This window comes from Hemiscyllium ocellatum, chromosome 47, assembly GCF_020745735.1.
Source record: "Hemiscyllium ocellatum isolate sHemOce1 chromosome 47, sHemOce1.pat.X.cur, whole genome shotgun sequence".
NCBI classification, from domain to species: Eukaryota; Metazoa; Chordata; class Chondrichthyes; order Orectolobiformes; family Hemiscylliidae; genus Hemiscyllium; species Hemiscyllium ocellatum.
In genome coordinates, this window is record NC_083447.1 from 25033276 (window position 1) to 25051522 (window position 18247).

The window sequence follows — 18247 nt, forward strand, 5'->3', positions numbered from 1 at the left end:
TCTGCCTTCTCCCCATGCTCAGTAATTGGACTGCATTTTGCAGCTGAGGATGATGGAAAAATGCTGAAAATGGAAAAGCGCAGCAGGTCAGGCACCATCCAAGGAGTAGGAGAATCGACAGTTCAGGCATGAGACCTACTTCATTTCTGAAGAAGGGCTCATGCCCGAAACATCGATTCTCCTGCTCCTTGGATGCTGCCTGACCTGCTGCGCTTTTCCAGCAACACATTTTCAGCTCTGATCTCCAGCATCTGCAGTCCTCACTTTCTCCTAGATAATTTAAAATTCATGTACTAAAAACTTTTTAAATTGATTAATGGTTTTGCTGCTTTTAGTTTAGAATTTTCCAGACACATCAATGTCAGCAGCGTTTCCAATGACTGCCTGATTTTACAATATCATCTCAAAGGTCTCTTCTGTTTTGAGCAACTGACTATGCAGACATTGGGGAAAAAAAATGATGTTTTGCAGTGCCCTTCCTGAGTGACTTCTGGATTCTCACCAGAAGTGAAATTCACTTTGAGTATATTCTGTCTTCATTGAGATCTCCATCTAACCTGCATCTTTATGTCCAAGGCCTTTCCAAAGAGAGTTTTAACTACTTCAAGTTAAAGTAACAGTGGTGCAATATAGTTTGTATTTTGAAATATGTCCATTGGAAGCTTTGATGAAAGAAAGAGTAACAGAGATTTTAATGCATGGCTTTTTTTTAAAACTGAAGACAATTCTTTGAGAAATCTAATCTAATCTAAAAATAAAGTGACAAAGTTGATTGATGAGGGAAGGGCTATAAATGTCATACTCATGGACTTCAGTAAGGCATTTGATAAGGTTCCCCATGGTAGGCTGATGGAGAAAGTGAAGTTGCTGGGGCTCCAGGGTGTATTAGCTAGATGGATGGAGATCTGGCTGAGCAACAGGAGACAGAGAGGAGCAGTGAAGGGAGTTTCTCAAAATGGAGATCTGTGACCAGTGGTGTTCCACAGGAATCCATGTTGAGACCACTGTTGTTTGTTATATACATCAATGATCTGGAGGGATGTATAGGTGGTCTGATTTGCAGATGACACTGAGATTGATGGGTTAGCAGATGATGAAGGGGACTGCCAGAGAATGCAGCAGAATATAAATAGATTGGAGAGTTGGGCAGAGAAATGGCAGATGTAGTTCACTCTGGGCAAATGTGAGATGATGCATTTTGGAAGATCCAATTCGAGAGCGAACTACACGGTAAATGGAAATGCCCTAGGGAAAATTGACGTACAGAGTGTTCAGGCAAGGTGAATGCAAGGTGGCAATGCAGGTCGACCGAGTGATCAAGAAGGCTTATGGCATGCTTTCCTTCATCAGACGTTGTTGAAGTAAATCTCAGATGCACACCTTGGGAATTGACCAAGCTTATTACATCTCATAATATGTCATGGGTAGCAGCCAGTCCATAAAACAAATGGATCACGACTGCGTCGAAAAGCTCCAGTTCAGTGGGGATTTATAAATGGCCCAATGACAATTTGCTTAACTAGACTCAGTACCACAAATTAGCCACTAGATGGCCGACTTACACTTGCATGGAGCAGAGTTGAGACCTTGCCAAGAGTATGGTATTAATGGTGCATTGTTCTCAGGGTGTGTGTCAATACTCTGTATTCACATGCTGATTAGAGACAGTCTCCAGATAAGGCAGTTCATGAGTCATGCGAGAAAGCATACGATCTCAGAGATAAGGCAAGTCTATTTCTAGAGCAAATTATACAATGATGGAAGAGAAAGTTAAAAATCAGACAACACCAGGTTATATTCGAAGAGGTTTATTTGGAAGCACGAGCTTTCGGAGTGCTGCTCCTTCATCAGGTGGTTGTGGAGTATAAGGTTATAAGACATCGGTCTTTTTCGATACATAATTTCAGTTACATCACACTGTAAACTTTTGCTATAAATTCTGTGTCTTACAATCTTATATTCCACGACCATCAAAAGCGCTGTGAAGGCTAGTGCTTCTAAATAAACCTGTTGGACTATAACCTGGTGTTGTGTGATTTTTAACTTCGAACCAAATGCAATATTCTAACTATGGCTTAACCAACATAATATAAAGCTGCAATGTGACATCCTGACTCTTGGACTCAATGTCCTGACCAATACTGGAAGTATGACACACACCTTCTTAACACCCTACCTACATGTGTGGCCACTTTCAGGGAGCTACAAACTTGAACCCTAATATCGATATGTTCAGGGTTCTGCCCTGAACTGTATACTTTTTCTTAACATTTGATCTCCTAAAGAGTAGCACCTCACACTTAGACGGATTAAACGCCATCTGCCATTTCTTCGCCAATATCTGCAACTGATCTATATGCCGCTGCATCCTCTCACAACCTTCTACAATATCCACAACTCTACTGATCTTTGCATCATCTTCAAACTTACTAACCCACCCATCTACAACTTTATCCAAATCATTTATATCTGTTACAAACAGTAGAGGTCCCAATATGATTCCCTGCAAAACGCCACTAGTCACAATTCTCCAGCCAGAAAAACACACTTCCACAACTACTCTCTGCCTTCTATGGGCAAACCAATTCAGAATCCATGCGGACAAGTTACCATGGATCCCATGCATTATACTCTTCTGGATGAGCCTACCATGAGGGACATTGTCAAAAGCCTTACTAAAATCCATAGAGACAATATCCACCCGCTCTACCCTCATCGATCACCTGCTCAAACAATTCAACCAAGTTAGTACGACATGACCTGCCCTACACAAAGCTACGCTCACTGCCCCTAATTGGGCAGTGCTTTTCCAAATTTGCTTAAATATGATCCCGGAGAATTCTGTCAATAGCTTCCCAACAACTGATGAAGGACTCACCAGTTTATAATTTCCTGGATTATCCCTTATTGCAGTCTTGAACAGAGGAATAACATTAGCTGCTTGCCAATCTTCTGGTATCTTTCCAGTGGCTAGTGAAGATACAAATGTCGTGGTCAAGGTCCCAGTAATCTCCTCTCCTGCCTCACTCAAAAACCTGGCGTAGATAGCATCAAGCCCTTGCGACTTACCAACCTTAATGTTCTTCAAAAAACCCAATATCACTTCTTTCTTGATCTCAAAATGCCCCTGCATATCAGCATGCTGCACACTAATCTCACTATCCTCTAAGTCCTTCTTCTGGGTCAATACTGACACAAAGTACTCATTCAGGATTTCACAAGCCTCCAAACACAAGTTCCTCCTTTATTCTCAAATGGTCCTACATTCTCCCTCATTATCCTCTTGTTTTTATTTTTAAAATGTATGCCTAGAATGCCTTGGAATTCTCTTTAAACCTATTTGTCAATTTCATGGTCCCTTCTTGCTCTACTAATTCCCTGCTTGAATTCTTTCCTGCTATCTTTATATTCATCACAGTCCTTGCCCAATTTTAGCTTTCTAAACCTTCCATTTGCTTTTTTTTCTTTTTGAATAAATTCACAACCTCCCTCTTTATCCAAGGTGCTCTTACCTTGCTATCCTTATCCTTTCACCTACTCCTTACTGGAACATGCCAGTCCCAATACTGACTCGTTGGGAACTCCACTCCAAATCTTCCTCCAGCCAGAAATATATCCACTGACCATTGACTCTCTCTTTCCTATCACTCAGTTAATGTTGTATCCATGTTGCCCGTGCCTCTTGTACCATGACTTATAATCTTCCACACAATTTGTTGTATGCTATCTTCTGGAAATCAATGTTAATCACATCAGTAACATCGACCCTTTCTGTTAAGTCATCAGAACACTTCAGCAAGTTAGTTTTACACAATTTCCCCTTGATATTTTTTAACCAACCCACCTTTATCCATGTGATTATCAGTTTTATCACAATAGTTGTTTCCAGGAGCTCTCCCAACACCAGTGTTAAACTGACAAGGCTGTCAATTCCAGGATTAATTTACAAGTCTTCACAGAACAAGGACATAATGTTGATAACCCTCCAGTCTCCTGACACCTCCTCTCAGTCCAGAGGAGACTGTAATGTTATGGCCAGTGCCCCTCTCACTTCAATCAGAATCCTTGGATGTATCTCATCCTGATCTGGTGTCCTGTTAACCCCGAGTGCCAACATCATTTGGACAGGTAATTGGATAGGAAAAGTTTCCTCCTCCGCGTATCCGCACATTAACAGTTTACTCATTAGTATCATAGCTGTTTTCTCACCTTCACTGGAAAGACTTAAAAATAAACTCTTATTTCTCTCCAGCACGAGGCTCTAATCCACGACCTCGCGCAGAGTCGGTTAAACGGCCGCGGACTCGAGACCCCGCGTGGGCCCTCAGGGCGGGCCAATCAGCTCTGATTGGTCAGTAAATCTGTCAATCTCGTGCTATTAGCCAATAGAAATGCGGTCCCACGTTGGGAACGTCGTCTAGAAGTGAATGTGGATGAAACTGGAGAAACTCGGCAGGTTTGGCAGCTTCTGTGGAGTTAAAACAAAGGTAACATTTCAGATTCAGTGACCCTTCATCAGTACTGAAAGTAGCTCGGAAAAAAGTGCAGTTAGTGGCTCTCACTCCTGCAATAGGTGGAGATGGAGCCCAGAAAGAGAGAGAAGAGACGCAGATAAAGGGGATGGATAATTGTGAGGCAGGGAGAAATAAAAGCTGATACATGGGAAAATGTAGGAGCAGATTACTGCAGATACTGGAATCTATTGAAAACAAGTCACATTCCTGATGAAGGGCTTATTTCCGAAATGTGGACGGCACAGCAATTAGATTACTTACATTAGATTACTTACAGTGTGGAAACAGGCCCTTCGGCCCAACAAGTCCACACCAACCCACCGAAGCGCAACCCACCCATACCCTACATTTACCCCTTGCCTAACACTACGGGAAATTTAGCATGGCCAATTCACTTGACCCGCACATCTTTGGACTGTGGGAGGAAACCGGAGGACCCGGAGGAAACCCACGCAGACACGGGGAGAATGTGCAAACTCCACACAGTCAGTCGCCTGAGTCGGGAATTGAACCCGGGTCTCAGGCGCTGTGAGGCAGCAGTGCTAACCACTGTGCCCCGTGCCGCATTTCTGCGTTTTGGGGGTTTCTCTTGAGGGAAGGATAGGATTGATAAATCAATGGTTGAAAAAGTGGTGCAATGTGCAGGGATTCAGTTTCTTGGATCGTTGGGATCTCTTCTGGGACAAAAAAGATCTGTTCAAAAAGTCACCTGAACTGGAAAGGGACCAATATCCGACTGGGGAGATTTGTTAGTTCTCGTTTCGGATCCTGTCAACATTTTTAGAGTGGTGAGGTGGGAGCTTCTAAGTAACAGTGCATAGACAGAAATATGAGGATGGTTCTGAATCAGAAAAGAGCAAGTTAATTCAAAAAGACAAACATGAGTGGTCAGAGAATGATTTAACTCTCCGGTAAGGCTGATAAGCTCAGTGCATGTATGGGAATGTGGGTTTGGGATGTCAAAGCTACCACAGAAGCTTGGCTGAGAAACTGACAAGAGAGGCTGCTCAACGTTTCAGGCTTTAGGTGTTATAGGAGGGATAGTAAGAGAGGAGAGGTAATGGCATATTTAATTAAGGAATACATTACTACTGCAATTAGATTAGATATTTCTGAGGGACTGTCGTAGTGTTAAAGTTTTGGTCGGTGAAGAATTTGTTAAATGTGTTCAATAAAATTTTCTTTACCAATATATGTGTTCCTGTAGAGAATGAGCAAAACTTGAATATCTTTTGCAAAACAAGGCAGAGCAACTGACTGGAACTGGTGATTGTAATGCTGTTAGTTTTAAAATAGCTGTGGCAAAGGATAAATCTTCCAAAAAAGTTAAAGCTTTTAATTGGAATAAGGTAAAATTTAAGGGAATTATGCAATAACTTTCAAAAGTTGATTAGAGCAGACCGTTTACAGCTAAAAGTATGACTGACAAGTGGGAGTCTTTAAAAGTGTGATAATGAGAGTTCAGAAGCATATGGTTCTGTTGGTTGAAGGATATAAAGAGGTTAGGAACATGCTTAAAATGGAAATCAGAAGACAAAAATGGAAAATTAGATAGCCTTGGCAAGGAAGATTTAAGATAACCCAAAAAAGATTCTATAAACACTTCGAGAGAGAGAGAGAGAAAAAGACCCTTTAAAGATCAACAAAGTTGACTTTGTGTTGAACCTCAGGAGGTGGGAGAGATGGTAACTGAATATTTCACATCAATTTTTACTGTTGGAAAAAGAACCAAGAACTCAGGGAAATAAATATTGATATTTTAAAAACAGTTCACATTACAGAAGAGGAAGAACTGGAGGTCTTAGAAAACACAAAGATAGATAACCCTCCAGTACCTGATCATATGTGACCCAGGATGTTGTGGGAAGTTGGGTAGAAAATTATGGGGCACCTAGTAGAAATATTTGTTTATCTATGTGTTGGGGAAGAGTTAACATTACTTGCTCAGAAGCCATTTTTCTGATTCGGCTGAGGGTTCCATTTGTGTCCCCAGGCAGAACTTTGCTGGCTATGCATTCCTTGCTATGAGGTAATGTGAAAGGTTGTCCTTCTCTTCCTTCTCAAGATAGTGTCTCCTCCCTTTGCTGAATGATCAGCGCAGGCTGTAAAACCAGTCAAGTTGACACAGACTTTCCAACTCGTCCCCCTTCCTTCTCTATTGCCTCTTCATAGTCATTCAGCCAATTAGGGGTATCTCTGCTTAGTGTTAACTGGAGCATGTGGTGATACCATTTCATTTATCCACTTGTAGGATGCATAATAGTGCTTTAGTTTTGAACTTGATAACTGACCTCTAATTTAGTACCAACTTGTAAGCATGCCAAACTGTGTAATTAACGATCAGCTCCTTTCTCTTTATAATCCTGTAGTATCCTGATGTACTTCGGAATAACACCGAGCCACAATTAGGATGGTGAACTCCCATGATATATCACGTAATAAACTATTCAGTTTGCAAGGTCCGAGTCTCGAGAGTTTTCTTCAACACTATGAGCATGGGTGAAGAACCAAAGAACTGGAATTTGGCTAATATTGTGCTATTGTTTAAGAAAGGATGTGAGGAGAAGCCTGGGAACTATAGACCTGTGGGTCTAACTTTAGTGGTGGGTAAGTTGTTGGCGATGATTCTGAAAGATAGGCTTTATATGCTTTTAGAGAGGCAAGGATTGAGTAGAGACAACTTGGATTTTTTGCAAGGAAAATCGTACCTCACAAACTTGCTTGAGTTTTTTGAGGAAGTATTCAAAAAGATTGAGGGCAGAAGAAGTTTTTTACTTGGATTTTAGTGCAGCCTTTGACATGGTTGACTGGTTAGTAAAGTTAGATCACACAGGATTCAGGGTGAGTTTGCCAGTTTGTTACAAAATTGGCTTTGGAGTAGGAGACAGAGGATGGTGGTGGAGGTTTGTTTATTGGACTGGAAGCCTCTGACCAGCGGTGCTCCACAGAATTTGGTGCTAGGTCCACTACTTTTGATCATTTTACATAAATGATTTGGATGTAAATATAGAAGATATGGTTAATAAGTTTGCAATACGTTTGCTTCGTCCTAAGATGGCAGCACCATATGGCAGAACGGCTCTTGTACCAGAACTCATTTGCTCCGACCGCTTTTCTTTTTCTTTGTTTTGCTTCTCTGTTTTTTATTTTTTTTCTTGACATTGTCCTGAGCTTGGACAATATCATGGCAGCAAGCGTCCAACACAGGGAAGAGTGGGCCCTGGGCACACCTCGAGTGAGCCGCTACTTACTTTTCCAGAGCATGCACAAGACCTAAAATCAGTGTTTGCCATATCGGTGGAGACGACATCAGCAAGATCAACCCAGAGGCAAAAGATCGTGCCTGAGGTTTGACGACTTTATTGTTGGTTGGGTCTAGCACTAGCGCCAGTGAAGCAGTGGCGGAAGGGCACGATGGCAACATCGATGAGATGGGTCTACCGGTGAGAAATACATCTCTGACGTTGGTTGGTTTGGCGCAGCCATTGGCTCGCAATCGTCGAGCAGTACATGTCTAAGGATCAGCAACTTCAATGTTGGTTGGGTCCACTGCATACGGTGGTGAAGTGGTGGTGGAAAAAGAATGATGGCACAGGCATTGATGATAGTGTTTAGCTGGCTCATCTTCAGCCATATCTTTCCATTTTTCCTTTTTCTTAAATTATTCAAAATAGTGCTGTGCCATGGTGACAAATGAAATATTTTCACTGTATTTTATTGTATTTTTTACGGAAAATGCACATGACAATAAAATAATAATCAATCAAATTACACCAAAATTGGTGGTGTAGTGGACAGTACAGATGTTTATGTCAGAGTACAATGGAATCGTCATCATATGGGCCAATGTGCCATGGAATGGCAGATGGAGTTTAATTCAGATAAGTATGTGGTGTTGCATTTTGGTATGGCGAATCAGGAAAGGACCAATACACTCAATGGGAAGTGTTGTCAAATAGAGAGACCTTGGTGTGCAGGTTCATTGTTCCTTGAACGTGAAGTTGCAGGTAGACAGGGTAGTGAAGTAGGCTTTTGGTGTGCTTGCCTTTATTGTTCAGTGTGTTGAGTATGAGAGTTAGAAAGTCCTGTTGCAGCTATACAGGACTTTGGTTCGACCTTTTGGAATGCTGTGCGCAATTCTGGTCTCCCTGTTGTAGGAAAGATGTTGTTAAACTCGAAAGGTTTCAGGAAAGATTTACGAGGTTGTTGCCAGGGTTGGAAGGTTTGAGCTGTAGGGGGAAGTTGAATAGGCTGAGGCTATTTTTCCTGGAGTATTGGAGGCTAACGGGTGACCTTTATAGAGGTTAATAAAATCATGAGGGGCATGGATAGGGTGAATCACCAAGGTCTTTTTCCAAGGGGAGAGGAGTGCAAAACTAGAGGGTGTAGGTTTAGGAGACGGAGTTGGATAATCAGAAGGACTTTGAGAAGGAATCCAGAAGTTTAGACAGCACAGTGACACAGGATTGTTCCCAATTGTCAAACTTACTGTTTCTGGCATTCTTACCTGCATTTCATTTCACTTAATTCAATGAAATCGGTCATTTCTTTCAAGATCACACCAGCTGGTAACATTTATATCACAACAGAACAGCTAACACTTTCATTGAGATTTTACAAAATGTGATTCACACCTGTCCAAGAAAGCAAATAAATTAATGGTGAACATGGAACAATTTGAATACAAGTAAACAGGTGAGAATGTAAATTCGAGAATTTAGAGGACAACATGCTCCATTATAAAGATTAAATCACATACTTCTTAAAAATCTGTGTCTTTTGATTGCAAATGTATTTTCAGCAATACTTTACTTGATCTGTTTCCATTCAGTTCATCCTGGCCTGATGCTGATGTACCCACTTTTATCATGACAAATTAAATGAAGTTAATTTTGACCCATCAAGCATGCAGGTACAGCAGGCAGTAAAGAAAGCTAATAGCTTGCGGGCCTTCATAACAAGAGGAATTGAATATAGAAGCAAAGAGGTTCTTCTGCAGCTGTATAGGGCCCTGGTGAGACCACACCTGGAATATTGTATGCAGTTTTGGTCTCCAAATTTGAGGAAGGATATTCTGGCTATTGAGGGATTGCAGCGTAGATTCACGAGGTCAATTCTTGGAATGGCGGGACTATCTTACGTTAAAAGGTTGGAGCGACTGGGCTTGCATACCCTTGAGTTTAGAAGGCTGAAAGGGGATCTGATTGAGACGTATAAGATTATTAAAGGATTGGACACTCTGGAGGCAGGAAGCATGTTTCTGTTGATGGGTGAGTCCCGAACCAGAGGACACAGTTTAAAAATAAGGGGTAGGCCATTTAGAACAGAGTTGAGGAGAAACGTCTTCACCCAGAGAGTGGTGGGTGTGTGGAATGCTCTGCACCAGAAGACTGTGTGAGCCAAGTCTCTGGATAGAGCTCTTAAGGATAGTGGAATCAAGGGATATGGGGATAAGGTAGGAACAGGATGCTGATTGAGGATAATCAGCCATGGTTATAAAGAATGGTGGTGCTGGCTCGAAGGGCACAATGGCCTACTCCTGCACCTATTGTCTATATTATGTCAAATGACAATGTCTTAATCAAAGACATGAATTTTAAGGGGTATCTTAAACAGAAGAAGGATCTGTTTACTCGGAATTATGATACTGGCCGAAGGAAAGTGCAGCCTCTTAACCTGCACCAGCCGTTACCTCATGGCTGTGGTGACAACAGACCTATTTATTATAATCACAGAGGTTATTCTGTGGAAGATTAAATGTTATTAATTTCCCCTGTCTTTCCTGGATCTCACAACTGTGTAGTGTTCACAATGTTCTGATTCATTCAGCCAAAAACTGTTCTGTCTGGTTGATAGTTATCTCCTCCTTTGATCGATGTAATTGTCATCTATTTCCAGTACGTGGATACACAGTATTGCGTCAAGAAAAATGCAGCTGTCGTCCTCTGAATACCATACATTCTGGTCTATTTTTAAAAACATCCCCTTCTACTATAGATATGAACCGACAGAGATAATTGCCATTTGTTTCTGTTATCCAAAGCAGAATGATTTTTCTGTGCCGGTTGGGTGGGATTTGACTGTTTTGATTGGGTTTTAATGCCCTTGGTTCCACACACTTTCATTCTGTCGTTCAGTACAGACAGTGAGACATATTTTTATGACAAGTTGGGCCCATCAGAGACTGAAGGGCCATAGCAAAGGAGAGAATCCCAGTGACCCAGGGATGGAAAGCAGAAGAAAGACTGTGATTTTACTTTTGTCGTTATCTGACACTTTCATCATTCTGTGGTTGTTGCAAGAATTATAGAATTCTTTTATTATAACATTTGGGGAACATACCTGAGACATTACAACAGTTCAGAATTTATATTTGCAATGGTTGGCGTTTCACTGGTGAATTTAAATTGCTCCATAAACACTCAGTTCAAGTTCAGACTGCAGGTCAAAGAAATGAAGTATCCTGTCATATTAATTATCCAATTAATAAATAAACAAAATATCTGAGAGTAGTCTAGAGAACCCAGTATATACATCGCATGAATGAAAAAACACTCACGAAGGCTATTGCGAATAACTGGAACCCAACCATTGATCCATATACTACCCAGTGTCATTACCTTCCACTCCAAACTTTACACGTTCTGTTTGCTATGAATTCTCAATTCAAGACAGTATATTATCCTGATCCCATTTGCTTTGATGTTGCAAACTAACTTTTTATGTGGGACTTTGTCAAAAGATTTCTGAAAATCCAAGTACCCACGTCCACTAGATCTCCCTTATCTATTCTCTGAGATAATACCAACTTAACAGAATTATTTGAGGAAGTGACAAAGTTGACTGATGAGAGAAGGGCTGTAGATGTCATATACGTGGACTTCAATAAGGCGTTTGATAAGGTTCCCCAAGGCAGGCTGATGGAGAAAGTGAAGTTGCATTGGATCCAGGGTGTACTAGCTAGATGGGTAGAGAATTGGCTGGACAACAGGAGACTGTGAGTAATAGTGGAAGGGAGTTTCTCAAAATGAAGAACTGTGACCAGTGGTGGAGTAGCAGGTAGTGAAGGGGACTGTCAGAGAATGAAGCAGAATATGGATAGATTGGAGAGTTGGGCAGAGAAATGGCAGATGGAGTTCAGTCTAGGCAAATGCAAGGTGATGCATTTTGGAAGACCCAGTTCTCAAGCAAACTATACAGTAAATTAGAATCCCTACAGTGTGGAAACAGGCCATTTGGCCCAACAAGTCCACACCAACCCAGTCCCCTACACCAATTACTCTAGACTTCCCCTATCTAATGCACCTTGCTTACATATCCCCGAACACGATGGGTAATTTAGCAAGGCCAATTCACCTAATCTGTACATCTTTGGACTTAAGCCCTGGGGAAATTGACATACGGAGAGATTTGCGTGTTCAAGTCCATATTTCCCAGAAGGTGGCAATGCAGGTCAATAGAGTGGTCAAGAAGGCATACGGCATGCTTTCCTACATCGGACAGGGTATTGAGTACACAATTTACCAGGTCATGTTATAGTTGTATAGGACTTTGGTTCGGCCACATTTGGAATACAGCATACAGTTTTGGTTGCTACATTACCAGAAGGATGTGGATGCTTTGGAGAGGGTGCAGAGGAGATTCACCAGGATGTTGCCTGGTATGGAGAGTGCTAGCTATTTAGAGAGGTTGAGTAGAATAAGATTATTTTCATTAAAAAGATGGAGTTTGAGGTGGCGATCCTGACTGGGATCGACAAAATCATGAGGTATAGACAAGGTGGATAGCAAGAAGCTTTTTTTTCCCCAGGGTGGGGCACTTAATTACAAGTTCAAGGTGGGATTGGAAAGGGTTAAGGGAAATATGCGTGGAAAGTTCTTTATGCAGAGAGGAGGTAGAGATGGACGTGATAGCATCATTTAAGATGTATCTAGATAGCTACATGAATGGCCAGGGGAGAGAGGGATACAGATCCTTGGAAAATAGGCGACGGGTTTTAATCAAGGATCCGGATCAGCAGAGGCTTGGAGGGCTGAGGGCCTGTTCCTGTGCTGTAATTTTCTTTGTTCTTTTTTGTTAGCGTGGTTTTGTCAGAGGGACAAAATGCATCAGAAGTGTGGTGAAATTCTTCGAGGAAGTGACCAGGTCTTTGGATAAGAGTAGGGCAATTGATGTAGTTTATATGGATTTTAGCAAAGCCTTTGACAAGATTATATTCAATTTCCTACAGTATGGAAACAGGCCATGCAGGCCAACAAGTCCACATTGACCTTTTAAAGGTTAACCCACCCAGACCCATTCCCCTACCTAATGCATCTATCTCTATGGGCGATTTAGCATGGCCAATTTACCTGACCTGCACACCTTTGGACGTGGGACGAACCAAGCACCCAGAGGAGACCCGCACAGACACAGGGAGAATGTGTAAACTTCATACAGACAGTCACCCAAGTCTGGAATCAAACCCAGGGCCCTGGTACTGTGAGGCAGCAGAGCTAAGCACTGAGTCACTGTGCTGTCCCAAAGCCACACATAGGAGATTGACAACGGAATTAAAAACTCACGGAATTCAGAATAAATTAGCAAATTGACCCAGTCAGAGGAAGCCGAGGCAAAGCTGAAAGAAGGCTGTTAGTGTAATTGGAGACTGGTATCCAGTGGGATCAATTTTGGATCATTTATTGTTTGTGATATTCGTAAATGATAATAGTGTGTGTGTGTGTGTGTGTGTGTGTATGTATGTACTGTATTTGAGTGAGTGTGTGTATGTCTGCATGTGTGTGTGTGTTCATGTATGTGGGTGAATGTGTGTGTCGTTGGGGGGTGGGGGTGTTTGTGGACACTAAGTAAGTTTGTGATGAGACAAATATTGACTGGGTGGTTGGCAGTGAGGAAAATATTCTTAGGCTACAAACAAAAATAGATAGATTGGTCAAACGGGCAGATCAACGGCAGATAAAATTTAATCCTGATAAACCCTGAACTGAAACATTTTGCCAGAAGTTGTAAGACAAGGCAGTACTCAGTGAATGGGAGGACACCAGGCTGCATAAAGCAATCAAAAGATCTTAAGGTGCTTGTTAACAGATCTCTGAAGGTGGCAGGACTGGCTAATAGGGTAGTTAAGAAGGCGTACAGGATATGTGCCTTTACTAGTCAAGATATAGGTTATAAGAGCAGGGAAGTGCTGTTGGACTTTGTTTAGGCCATAGTTGGACTATTGTGTGTGGTTCTGGTAACTGCAGCATGGGAAGGATGTGTTTGCATTGGAGGGAGTGCAAAGAAGGTTCAGCAGAATGTTGCTTACGCTGTAGCAAATTAGCTGTGAAGAGGGAGGCTGGATAAGCTCGGATTGTTTCACTAAGAACAGAGATCGGAATATCTATGAAGACCATAGACAGGGTAAATAGAAAGCAGTTGTTCCCCTTAGTCAAAGGGCCTATAACAGGTTGGTGTAATTTTCACTGAAAATGTGTTGCTGGAAAAGCGCAGCAGGTCAGGCAGCATCCAAGGAACAGGAGAGTTGACGTTTCGGGCATGAGCCCTTCTTCAGGAATGAGGAAAGTGTGTCCAGCAGGCTAAGATAAAAGGTAGGGAGGAGGAATTGGGGGGGGGTGTTGAAAATGCGATAGGTGGAAGGAGGTCAAGGTGAGGGTGATAGGCCAGAGTTGGGGTGGGGGCGGAGAGGTCAGGAAGAAGATTGCAGGTTAGGAAGGCGAGGGATTTGACTGAGACAAGGTGGGGGGAGGGGAAATTAGGAAACTGGAGAAATCTAGGTTCATCCATTGTGGTTGGAGGGTTCCTAGGCGGAAGATGAGGTGCTCTTCCTCCAGCCATCATGTTTCTATGGTCTGGCGATGGAGGAGTCCAAGGACCTGCATGTCCTTGGTGTAGTGGGAGGGGGAGTTGAAGTGTTGAGCCTCGGGGTGGTGGAGTCCAATATGATGGCTGTGGAAATTGGTTGGTCCAAAAGGAATTTTCACAGATGAAAGCCAAGTTGGTTTATGGTGACTGACGTGTGATTTGACATTTTTGTGCTGCTCCAAGGCTCCAATCATGATCAAGAACATTTGGCCCTACAGAGTGAAAGTCAGTGCTGCTATTGTGTATTCCTGATAAAGAGCTTATGCTCAAAATGTCGATTCTCCTGCTCCTCGGATGCTGCCTGACCTTCTGTGCTTTTCTAGCACCACACTTTTTGATTTTAATCTCCAGCATCTGCAGTGCTTTCTCTCTGTTGTGCCCTCCGGTTGAACTGAAATTCTACATTGAGAGACTTGTGAGTTGGAAACTAAATGGATCATCAATTGATTCATAGTCCATCAGTAGCACACTGCTAAAAGAATGTGAATCATCTGTCAACCATGATTTACAAGATGCTCTTTGCTTCATGGCGTTGGACATCATTGCACCGAATGTCATACAGGATTCTGACCAAGCAGTGATGGTGATTCACAGCAAAGAGGCAGCTTTATATAGATATATAAATTCCAACCATTCTAATTGCTGTAGTACAAGTCAGTTCAAGATCTTGCTGGGCAATTTTAGCCAATCTGCTTCTTAGAATTTTTATTGCATCTTCCTTGCATTCTGGGTGATTGGAAAGGAGGTGAGTGGGAATGACTGCTCACCTGTGTTCACTTTATGGGTAGTTGTTCATGACCTAGACCCTTTGCTGGTTGGGGATGGCTATTCAGGGAACTGACCTCACATAGGGCAGTTTAGTATGTTCAGTCCCTGTTTGGATGACAATTCTGAGGTCGGGCCACTTAAGTTTGAAATATTACCTCTGATTTCTCTCCACCAATGCTGCCAGACCTGCTGAGCTTTTCCAGCAACTTTTATTTTTGATTTACAACATCCACAGTTGTTTCAGTTTTTATTTGTCATTTTTCATGTTGTTTGAATCACTGTGAAAGTGAGGTGATTTATTGAAGATCACATTTAGGTGCTGAATAACCCCAGGCTGCTTTGTGGTTATTGATGGTTGGAAAATATATCCGGGTGGGAGTTAGGTAATATTGAAGGGACTTGTTGTTGCCAGCTAACATTTGAAAGTTTATAAATGTTTGCAGTAAAAACAACACTGAGCTGAACATTCCCCCAGTACATTGTATATGTTAGGGCAGCTGCTGGCACAGCATGTTTTACGTCAAGGGAGTAATGCAATGGATCAGACTTTTTGATGGAATAACAACGTGTTACTTCAATTCCAAAAAGGTTCACTCGAAGGAAATGCTGTTGATGCTTGTGCAGTGGCATGGGGTGTTCAGGAGAAGGTATCATTTTAAACACAAGAGAGAGAGAAAGTGGGAATTAACCCCCAAAACCAAAGAGACTTCATTGGACAGAGACACAGACACAGAGATTACTCACAAATATACAACACACTGATACATTCCCAGGCTGAAACAAACCTCATGGGAGAGAGGGAATATGAGAAACCATCAAGAGAGCTGGGACTAACTGGAATATTCAGTCTGTCCATGTCTTAACTTCTGTTTGTCCCTATCTAACTTTTCCTCTTCTCTCTCTGTGTCCTTTTGTCTGCCTCCCTCTTCTATCTCTTTCTCACTGTCCTTCTCTCTCTCTCTGTCTCTGTCTCTGTCTCGCTCTCTGTCTCTCTGTTCTTCGCTTGCTCTCCTCCTCCTCGATCTCTCTGTCACTTACTCTCTCTGTCTCTTTCTCTCATTCTCTCTTTCACCGTCTTTTTCTCTTAGATCTGAAAGTGCCCACAATATTGCATCCCCCTATTCTGTACCCATTTTACTCCCCTTCCAAATGTTTGCGCTTCCCCAATTATTTTACTCTCCCAAATATACTCCTCACCAAATGTGTACCCTCACAAATACTTTGCTGTCCCCCATATCATGCTGAGCCCCACTCCCTGGCGCAGAGATTAATGAATTTGTCTGGACTGACTGGCGTGTAACTGACTGCTTTCGTGCACAGCAAGATCCCAGTCCCAGAATTATGGAAGCTTCACATCACACAGATAATCCTTTCAGCCCATCATGTCTCCCTACCACCTTACCCAGCAACAACCCCCCACACTCCCCATTAAATGATCCTGGTGCTGTCCAGCTCCTCAGACCTTGCCCTGAATGGCATTGTTACTCCCCAATCTTTGTTCTCTCACTCCTCCATCTCTCTCTCTCCTACAGCAGTCCCTTCCCCCCTCAAGCCCTATGAAACACTCCCCCTCTCCGTGGCTCTCTCTCACCAACTCCTTGCTTCCCATTCCTCCGCTCAAGAACTCAGGGGCATGGCTACCCCGCCTCCTCTCACAGACTCACAACACCTGGGCTGAAGGACATGGTGAGTATGTTCAGAGACTAACTGGTCTTTTGACTGACTGCTGTAATGCACAGTAAGATTCCAGTCTGCAGCCAACCGATCACACACTCGATGAGAAAGGTACTTGATGCCCTTTCCACTCATCCCTCCACCCCCTGGCCCGGTTTGGACAACAGTGAGGGAAACACCCAGGAGAGACAGGGGAAATGTGTATCCTACTGCATTAACTGTACAGCAACTTGTGGCACTAAGTCCAAATCTTCCCAATCCCCCTTCCCTGCCACTGGGACAGAGCAGAGGGGCCAGGGAGAAAGAGGGAGAGAAAATGCATTGAGAGAAAGAGAAGAACCAACAGACAGAGAATGAGATAGTGACAGTCAGAGGGAGGGAATGAGAGAAAGAGAGTTCAAGGGAGGAAGAGATCGCAAGTGAAAATCCCAAGGACAGAAACTAGATGTCCAGCTAATAAAAGCAAGTATATTATCTCCATTCTTTATCTACCTTCAGAGACTGGTGTACGTTCACTCCAAATCTCTAATTGTCAATGCTTCCCAGGGTCCTATTGTTCATCGTGTTTTTCCTTGTCTTGTTTGTCCTGCCCATGTGCATCACATCATCTCATTACTGCTGTTTGCTCAACATGAAGGATTACTTTCTGTTTCGAGACTTATTGTAAAGTTTCACCATTTTAACATGAAATTCAGTGGCACTGCTATTACTGAGCCCCCTTTATCCATATTCACTGGGAGTAAGGGACAACTGGGGGGTATATGGGCCAAACACAGGCAAATGGGATTATTTAACAGTGAAAACTGAGTGACATTGTCAAATTGGGCTGAAAAGCCTGTTTCCATGCTGTAGACCTCTAGGATTCTGTAAAACCTTCACAATCACAGCTCCATCTCCCTCTGCTTGACAGTGTCTATCACCCACACCCCAACGCTCACCAGCTGCTACTGAAATTTTCCACTGAATCTTGTTGAAACAAGGAAAACTCCACATCACTCCCATTTTATTTCAGAATTCCAGGAATTGCTTTTCTTGCGTCAATGTAATGTCTCATGTGTTTTGCTTTATCCTTTATAGAGGTGAGAGAAATACACGACACTGTAATATCGAGTCCAAATAGTTGGTAACTTCTTGATGCTTTGATCACACAAATACTCAGACACCAGCCCTGCATTCTCTCAGTGATCAGAGCTACCTCTTTCCATCTGAAATGAACTGATTGCCCTTGAACTAAGAATGAAATAAATGATTAATAACCAACCAATTAATAAAGTTAAAATTACAGAATTATTTGTAGTTTTCCAACTGAAATGCACACATTTTGAAATCAAACTGTAGCAGCTACACAGTAACAAATGGGTGTAAGTGGAGGGGGAGAGAGAATCAAATGAGCTGCTGCACACAGACAGTGCTGTTGGAAACTAAGG